Consider the following 10,412-nt stretch of genomic DNA (forward strand, 5'->3'; position numbering starts at 1 on the left):
CGGCCAGCCAAGTCTTTACAGGCAAGGTATTTGTGTGGAGTTTGAAGAAGAATGATTTTACCGATGGTTTCACAGGCATTCTTTTGACCCTTTTGAGGACATCATCGCCTGAACCTCCATAGTATGCTAACCTATACATTGGAACTGGCATTAATGAGTCTATCATATCATGGTACAATTTCTTTCTTTTGACGGAACCTAAATATTCTAGCGAGAATCGAACACTAAGCATACGGAAAGATAACACTACATCCTGAAGAAAACCTTTCACTGGAGGGGATTCAACATTCGAACACGAAACAAGGAAGTCAGGTAACAGATTACCTAATCGCACTTGTGTCATGGTGCGCAAAAATGGATCACTGTGGTTCCGCAAGAACATAAACCGCGATACAATCTGGCGTACAAATACGTGTGATAGTCCAAGACCACCGCTGCGAACTGATCTGAACAGATTAGAGCGACTGCAGCGTTCCCAAGTTGAGTTCCAAATGAACACAGCGAACACTCGATGCAGTTTCGGTACATTCACTCGCGACATAAATAGCGCTTGTAGTATGTACTATATTTTTGCAACCAGAAAAATGTTGCACACAGTGGAGCGCGCGAACATTGAGAGATTGCGCCCTTGCCATGCCAGCGCTTTTTCCTTCGCCGTCTGTGTTTCCTGTTCCCAGAACTGCTGACTGTCTTTGTAATGTTCAAGCGGCACGCCAAGATATTTCACAGGCATGGTCACTCACTGTATGTTTGCGAAACTGCGTGGTTTGCTTTGCCACGCGCCATGCCAAAACCCGATGCACTTATCCCAGTTTATGGTACTACTTGTTTTTTCACAATAAGTTTTCGCCAGAGTTACCACTTCGCTGACACTGTCATAGTCATCGCAAAACACTGCTAGATCGTCTGCGTAGGAAAGCACTTTCACCTCACTTTGCTGTAATTTGAAACCTCTTATTCTCTCGTTCTCTTTAATGGCTAAGCAAAAAGGCTCCAGGTATATTGCGAAAAGCAATGACGAAATTGGGCACCCCTGTTTCAGAGATGAGCAGACATTGACACTTCTCGTGAGACTCTTGTTAATAATAAGCCGTGTGCTGCAGTCTGTGTACACCATTTTTAAACCCTCTATAATCACTGATCCCATGTTCGTGTATTCTAAAATCTCGAAGAGAATATCATGAGCCACACGGTCAAATGCCTTCTTCAGGTCTAGCTGCAACATTGCAACTTTACCCTCGAAAGCATCGACGCACTCTAGAATGCTCCTGGCGACGTGTACATTGGTAGTTATTGTGCGCCCTTTAATCCCACACGTTTGGTGGGTTCCAACTAAAAGCTTTATTACGCTCTGCAATACGCTCTTTATTACGCTCTGTAACCTTTTCGCCAGTATCTTCATAAAAATTTTATAGTCAGTGTTCGCAAGGCTAATGGGCCGGTACGATGCAACAGACAAGCGCTTTACTGGATCATCAGATTTTGGTATCAGGACCATCTGAGCTGTTCGGAATGACGCGGGTATTCGGTTGTTTTTGTAGGACTTCACTAAAAATTTCTTCATAATTAGTGCTATTTCTGCTTTAAATGTTTTGTAGAAAGCTGCGCTTAATCCATCCGGCCCAGGTGCCTTTCCTGAGCCTAGTTCTTCTATAGCAGCTTCAACTTCACGCACAGTTATAGACGCTTCGAGGCCTTGCTTAAAGTTTTCTTCCAATCGTGGCATAAAGTGTAGGAAGTGGCTTATGAAGCCACCCAGGTCAGTTTTTCTTTCGCCAAACAAGTCTCCATAGTGTTCAACAAAGCGCCGTTCAATGGTCCTGCGGTCACTCGTTACTTCGTCATTGTAGCTTATCTGTTTTATATCACTGCGGCTAGCGTAAGCTTTCTCGTCACTTAGCGCACGTTTATTCGGTGTTTCCCCTTGCCACAATCTTTCTGCACGGGATCTTATCATGGCACCACGGTACTTCTCTGTGTCGATGATTTCTAACTGGCTTTTAACTTTCTTGATTTCCTTCATGACTTGGCCAGGTTCTGTGCTTTCTACATTAAGTAGAAAGTCGAGTTTACTCCTCAGGGCTTTTTCTTTCCGTTTTTCTTCTTGTTTCAGTTTAGTTGCCCTTTCTATAGCACACATCTTCCATTCATTTTTAAAATCTTCCCACATGGTGACTACATATTTCTCTTCAGCTACAATCATTCGTCCAAGTTTTTCTTTAATGTCATTTACGAAACAGTCATCGTTGAGTAGCTTATCGTTAAATTTCCACAAATCCCACGAGAAGTTTGTTTTTCGTTCTTTTGTTCCTATTGTGAAGGCACCCAAACTGTGGTCACTAAAAGAGACTTGCCTGTTCTCGTACGTTTTACATAACGGCACCAGTTCCAGTGACACATAAGCTCTATCTAGCCGAGCATGGCTAAGTCCTTGAAAATGAGTAAAACGCGGAACACTCTGATCGTACAACACATAGCCGACGTCTTCTAGGTTGTATTCACTGACTAGATTGTTCAATAGCAGTGCACTACGGTCATTCAGCGGCATTTTTGCCACGCGATCCTCCGGAAAACAAACACAGTTGAAATCGCCAAGTAAAACCAAGAGCTTATCGGTCTTTAAGTAATCCTCAACTCGTTCAAAAAAAGACTGTCTCTCGCTCTCTCTATCAGGGGTGTAAATACAGATAACTCGCCATAAAACTTCATTCAAGGTAAAATCGACAATAACCAAGCGTCCCGTTTCACACACTGTGACTGCTTCTACACTTATATTTAGGCTATTGCGCAAAAAAATAGCGCAGCCCCCCGATGTGCCGGCCGCATGACAGACGCATACATTGTAACGGGAAACGAATTGTTGCACCATGCGATCCGTTTGCTCCTGACTCGCTATCTTGGTTTCCTGAACTGCGATTATGTCGAGATCGTTTTCCAGAAAGATACGACTCAATTGATATTGCCGCCGCCTCGTGCTTAGTCCTCGGACATTTAGCGTGGCAATACGAATCGCGGTGTTAATTGTGGCCTCCATTAGGAGCAAGAACAATCGGGTCGCATAGCGCTTACCTTGAGCGACCCATGCACTATATGCGTGAAGTGGTGTCCTCTATTCTGTAGTACACGCCACGCCAGCAGACGGAAACGCAAGGATAATTTGCCATGTCAAAGCCGAGAAGCAGTTTGTTTCGCAAAGCTACGTCTTGTATAGGCATGGATGATACGCTATCGCCCAGCAACTAAAATTCACGCCTGTACCAGAAAGAACAAGTTGCTGTCCGTATTCAGCAGTACGCTTGGAAATGCCACAACATCGATTTTCACTTGCGATTGCTATTTTAACTTCGAAAAAAAGTCCTAATTGAACCGCCGACCCGGGACGGTGTATGGGCTGTTACCGCCGATCTTGATAGCCGTTTCTTGTTCTTCACGCAAAGGATATGCAACGTTTCTTTAGTTCAGTGATGCCTTTCAGTCAACATGCCTCTCTAGTCATATATCTTCGTCAGAGAAGCGCAGGCTAGTGCTGGGAGCCTTCGGCGATAGCACATATACCTGTGTTTATGACGCGTCACATCAGCGGTCATCGCTTCTTGTGGTGGCACTGTATCAAGAAAAAATTGTTTATTTAAGAACACTGATGCGAAAGCTTAAATACAGAGTGATTTATCCTTGTTATATTTCTTGATTCCTGAGGCTAGACGCGCCGATAGCGTGAGAACGGACTCGGCGGATACGCTAGGCCTAAGCTTCGGTGGGGACCGATCTCGTTCAGGGTAGCTGGCGAAAGCTAAAAAGTGCGTATTTGAGCTTCAGAACTTTTTTTAGTGCAATATGGAAAGTGGGAGCGCACGAAATACTTCAGCTTTGTTATAGGTGCGATAATATATCAGTCCGCGATAGGCTTCGAACTCGGGGTCCGTTCGCGCGCGTCTGAACGACTTCTGCATTTCATATCCACTCCACAACACTGTGACAACGGCGACAACTCCCAGTCATACGTTACGTGCGAACTACTAAAAAACGCGGCGTCCTCTGCGCTTACGTGGTTTCGTTCAAGAGTTTAGCCGGCACTCCTGTTCTACTTCTCCATGACCTTCAGGTATGCTAGAGAAGTCTTTCTCGTCATTGAGCTCCCAAATGTAGTTGAGCAAAAGGCGTAGACCTAGGTGGCTGACAGGATGGCTCTTCTTTAAGTGATGTGCGTAGAAGAAAAAAGCATGCAAACATCTTCAACACTGTAATGGGCAATAACTGTTAGGGATGAAACACGAAAAACCCTAAGGAAAACATTTAGGTTTGGTGGAAATGTAGAAAATACACAGAGACTAAAGACAGTGAAGGAAAACGAAAAATGTTTTGTGTAAGCTTCTTCAGCAATGCGTTTGTTGCATGTAGGCAACACCAGGCAGAACTCGGAAAGCGACCTTCACCCCGAGTCGACATCAATTCTGCGTGCAATTTGTGCATATAGTCCGTGTCTGCTGTACAACTAAGATATATATTGCATGTTTTACACATTACTCATATGATGCCTTAGCAGCGAAGGTTTTTCCTCTGCTTTTCTTGTAAAAAAATTTGGGAAGTGTGCAAGTGCATCTAGTTTGATTTTCTTTTGTGCATGACACATCTGCTGTTGGCCTGGAACTGATTCGCAATATTAACACCCATAGCGTTCAGGGCCCCGTGTCGCTGAAAATCCAGCAGTGGTGTCGGCGACCTTTTCCATATGAGAAAATTGATCTCAAACCATGAATCCCGATCCATCCAGGCCCTCCAAGTGGCACATAGGCGTTACTGAACTGATTGAAGTTCTCAAAGTAGAATGTGTCAAACAATTTCTGAAGTATGACTTGCACACAACCTCGAGACATGATAGCGTTGGAATGTAATTTGAATATGCGAGAAAATGCAATTCGATTGCGCGGAAACTCAAACACCAACCCCTCTCCAGCTGCCATGTCAGGTCTGTCTTAGGAGTGGCACCCCCCAGAAAGCTCGCCTTCATGCATAGCGTTCACCACCAACATTTCCAGGGAAACATTACATAAGCATAAGGTGCAACTTCCGTGAAGCGTGGGAAGCAGCCAGGGATCTTTTAATGCTATCGTGTTCCACTCTTAAAGGCGCAACTTAAGTGTCCTCCAATCTTTTTTTTTTTTTTTCACTGCTTGGGGACTGCCTTCTTGAAGGTGTTGCTTCATTTCCATTATGCTGTAGGGTGAATACAATATCTGCTTTGAACAACAGCAAAGCCACATTTTGTTTGCACTTGATGCTGGCTGCACTAGCGTGGCATCTCTCCTGAACACTATGCAACAGTTCACTATGATGTTATCGATGAAATAGAAGAATACGCAAGACACCCTCGTGTACCACTTCATCTACCTCGAAGTAATATGCCATAGCTCTATGATTATATCCTTAACGCCCACTACTTTCTTGGATTCATTTCAGATAGCTGGAATGTACAGACTAAAAAAGCTCGGAAGCGCTTGCACTCTTTGGAGACATTTGTATGAGCATATTCAGGCTGTTCTGTTGACACTGAAAAATTCTAGCTCTCCCGGAATCGAGAGTAGATGTAAGCATGAAATGGCTGCCGGCAAAGCAGATTGGTTGTGGAAGATACTAGCTACAATCTTAAAGGGACACTAAAGTGAAAAGTGATTTCTTCTGCATCAGTAAATCACCGTTCTACAACACCAAAAACACCACTCTTACAACGATAAGACGTTTGGTAAGCCAGAAAAAGCGCAAGAACGAAATACGGGTGGCGACACCTACTTAAGTTCCCGCACCTGGGGGCTGTGACGTCATGGATTTTGATGGCATCTTCTAGGGCCTACTAATTATATATAGCGGTACAGATTGACTACATTGTGTTCTAAAGGAACCAAATATTAAACATGCCAAGTTTCGGGAACCTTTATTCAGCCAACGCGGCCCAAATGCGAAAACAAACTTTGGAATCCCTGACGTCACGCTGACGTACCGGCGCTGGCGTTTCGGCGCGAAATTCAAATACTGATACTTGCACCTTCATTTTCTCATCTAATATTCAAACTATTTTCTTGAAATGACTGCCTGCAGGGTTCTCAAACAATGCTTTATTAGTCTAAACTGATTTATTGTTTCCCTTTAGTGTCCCTTTAAAACGGATGTAGCGCACATTCGCAACGGCACACCTCACCACACCACACATACCATGAATACCATGCATACCAAACTGTGCAAAAATGTTAAATACTTGAGTCAATCAGGCAGCTGCCACTCAAAGGGCAAAGCTCCTTGAAACAGCAAATCCCCAAAAAGAAAGAAGGAAGAGCACGTGCGAAAGTTTTATGCTTTATTAATGTACAATAAAAATTTCACCAAAGCCAGGAATGGCCACGCACCAGCACCAGCGGGAACATCGTCTTGAGAATGGCTCCTTAATCTGGATTACACTGGTCCATACGGACGCAAGTTTCCTGTCAAAGACAGAACCCCATTGCAAGTCTCGTCTCAATCCACCAGACGCGCCGTGGACCTCACAGACTGCTAGCTGGCATTGAAAAGAGCACAAGCAACTCTGTCTCAGTGCCAAAAGATGACAATCGAGTGTATAGTGCCTTGTATCTGCCTCTGAACGTCGCTATCAGAAGTGACAAAAAAAAAACTTCAGCGTACTAGAAGTTGCAGCTTGAGTGATATCGTGGGCAAATATTTAGGAGAACTCAGAAGCAATATTTTTTAACATGTTTGGGAAGTAACTAGCGTATGTAATGCAGTCTTGACTGTTTGCCCGGATGATCTGGTTTGAGTGCCAGGATAATTGCTCTGGCTTTTGGTTCATTGAAGGTGGTCGACAACAGGAGCTAAAAGCATTTGATGCTTAAAATGTCTGCAGCAGTGTCACTGTTCGGTTAGTCAAGGACCTCATTTCATGACCCTCATTCTGACACCTTCGAACACTGTTTCTGCCTTTGTAATGTTTCCTAAAATTTATCCTTCAAATTCTTATGTGAAAAAAACATGCATCAATTTTGGCATATTTCTCAAACTGTACGAGCAATATTGCTGCTGACTTCATAAATACAACCTGCAAATCAATACAACAGAACTGTTAGTTGAAATATGTAATCCAGATCAAGGAGCCATTCTCAAGACGATGTTCCCGCTGGCATTGATGCTTGGCCATTTCTGGCTTTGGTGAAATCTCTATTCTACATTATAAAGCATGAAACGTTCGCACGTTTTTTTTTCTTTTTTTGGATTTGCTGTTTTAAGGAGCTTTGCCCTTTGAGTGGCAGCAGCGTGATTGACATAACTTCTGATTTAAGTATTTAATATTTTTGCACATTTTGGTCAAGGAGTAGCCAGCTTTTCAGAAATACATCTTTACCAGAGTCTATAGGTGCTGGTTTTTGGTGTGGAGAGACAAGCAGCTTCATAGCTTCCCTCCTCTCTCTTGTCATTGTGTCAGCAAACTGAAATGAAAACTCTCGAAACAGTATATTTGTTAATGAGTAATCTTTGCAAGGCACATAGTGGAGCACATGCCAATGAATTGCTTCAACCTTTTACATTAAACAAATCATGCCATGCGCTGTAGAGACGCAAAGAAAGCTGCTTGCTTTAAAAATTATCAATAATCTGCAGAGTTTGTCAAGTGATTGAGATACTTTTACCCAGTACCTTCACTAAAGATGTTATGGGAAACAGTGCAAGGAACTAGCATACTTACACTAATTGCAGGTATTTGTCGGAGTTGTATGGGAGACAAGATAGCCAACCAATTTTCCTCCAATGCATCTGACCTTTGTCATCTTCACGGTGTAATGTAATTTTTTCAGGTAGCGGATAAAGAATGTGTGGCAAAATGAAATGGCCTTTGACGACACAGGCGAGTAGTGGATGCCACACTTCAGTTCTAATTAAAGTTACATCAGCACTGGGCATGTATACTATACCCAAGTTGGGTCCATACTTTGGATTACCGTGTAGTGTCAAACTCTTCTGCATTGCATGCAGAAGATGGATGTCAATGTTTCTTTACTGTTGCCATTTCAATTTCGTATTTTTCTCATATTTTCATGCTCTGTAAGATACAGCCAGAGGTTGCACGGTTTTGCAATGAAGACTACTTTCTGTGTTTTCAAGATAAAATTTTAGCTATAATAAACGGAATTTCCAAAAAAGAAATTTTATGTTTGGCCTGCCTTCTTTTGGTTGATCAGAGATGGGAGCCATTGAGGCATCATGGCTCATACGTGCTCCCTTTATGCCTGAGAGGTGTGTGCACAATGCACCTTGCATGTTGAAAAAAAAAAGTGGAGACCACACATAATTGGTCTTGGTTTGCTCCCTTAGCCAATCTGAAAATATAGCTGTCTTTTGTTACTCTCTGTGACGGTGTGTTTTAGATACGTAAAAAATATGATGGACGTGCATGTTCAGTGTGATTGCAGGAATGAGAAACTTTACTGGAAGATCCTTTGCAAGAGATGCAAGTTCTTGTCCATTTCATGAAAAAAAGGCTTTGTTTTCATTGCATACAGTAAGCTAAGCGTGTGGCGGACTTGATCACATAAGCAAAGAAAGAGAAATTGGTTGACACAGAAATGCAAAGCCCGCTGACCACATCGTAACTGTCTAGCGCATAGGCGACACTTGCACAATGGCCAACAGTGTGGGAAAGGAGAAGGGATGGAAAAATGAAAGAGATTGCCATGAAGCACATATGGTGAAAAAGGAGAATGAAGCAAAAATTGGTGGCATTCAGAAAAAGCTAGATATTCTTGATCAGAAAAATGAAACATTGGACAAATAATTAATAGCAGCCATTATCAATCTCCCCGCCGTATTCAGCAATACATCTTGAAGCTCATGCTTGACTTGATATAAATGACGCATGGTGTGAACACGCCCAAGATGCTCATTGCGTTTCTTTTGGTGTGTTCACGACAGGCGTCATTTAAATCGAGTCAAGCATGGGCTTCAAGTTAAAATGCATTTCTGAATACGGGGTTTAATGCTGTGGCATGGTGAGGTTCTCTGGAATGAAGACTTCATGAACTGGAGAATAGATGTGCCTGTGAGAACCTAGTTTTACGTATTATCGCAGACATCTGAATCGCAAGAGCAGTCTGAAGCATGTGGTAGGTTTGTGAAGACTTTCCGAAAAACCCGCATGAGTTTTCTTTGTAACAGTTTGCTACAATCGCGTGTATGACTCATTTTACATTTTCTGATCACCTTGCCTGTTTCCGCACAATGCTTTCGTCCTTACTGTTCAGTGGTTCTTGTTTAACAAAATGGAGTCACGAGAAAAGAAGGAAAAAGGGGAATTTTTAGGCACTGAAAAGCCAATACAGGCACGAACGTCAAAAGAGGCACTTGTAGGCAGCATCAATGCAAGATTACCTTGTTTACATGTCCATAGTTTGTACTTGCATAGTGACGATTGATACCATAGAATACCAACTATCCCGTACCCAAACCTTGCTTACAAAAAAGGCAGAAGAAGGATGCCAGGAAAAAAATCATTTCGTCTGAGGTTCCTCTCATTATGAAGCCGTTTACAATGATGAGAGCAAAATACAAAAAGTGTTTTCCTAATGCAGGAGCACCTTCTCTCAGCTGCAATTCATAGTTTAAGTAAAATTTCGAGGGACTTGCACCTCAAGAAGTCCATGATCGATAAACAATGCAGGAAGCCAGTATAACAGTTTTCATTGACAGCGAGTTGGCCCTAGGATATGATCCAGTTTGCATCTTCAATAAAATGGCGATTGATTGGCTACTATTGATCTGTACAATAAGCGCAGCATACATACGGAACAGCACGCAGTCCCATTTATGCCTTGGGCCTCAGTTGTACCATGTTAAAAGTGTGGAAATACAACAGATTCATAAAACCAGCTCTCTTTATCACCTTATCTTAGGGAGGGACTTGTCGATGTTACAGTGCAGAGCATGAACATTTTTTTAGGAGAAGGCTCCCAGTTATTTATTAATTATATGGTAGAGGTTCATTACCTCTTGAAAACTGTTCTGCATAACACTCGTGCTTCTTCACACATCTATCATGATTCTGTCAAATACGGGATAAGTTGGGTGCTGCAGATAAATGGCTCCTGCAGAGCCTAAAGGTACAGCATCAATATGTAGCTAAATTTTCATTTTTTTCTTGATGTTTGGTCCAGTTCGCTGAAACATACACATAGAACTGCAACTGTTCAGTCTCAGTACCAATATTAAATGTGGTATTTGGGGGCTTCAATGATTTGCTGAAGTTGACGGAAAGTGAAGGACTGTATAGAAAAAAATGGCTGTTAAGGTCAACTATCATCTTCTGCGCACAACCTTTCGATACTGCGCTAAATATAATCTAAAACACATGAAAAGTTTTATAGACTAAAGTACAG

This window comes from Dermacentor albipictus, chromosome 5, assembly GCF_038994185.2.
Source record: "Dermacentor albipictus isolate Rhodes 1998 colony chromosome 5, USDA_Dalb.pri_finalv2, whole genome shotgun sequence".
In the NCBI taxonomy this organism is placed as follows: domain Eukaryota; kingdom Metazoa; phylum Arthropoda; class Arachnida; order Ixodida; family Ixodidae; genus Dermacentor; species Dermacentor albipictus.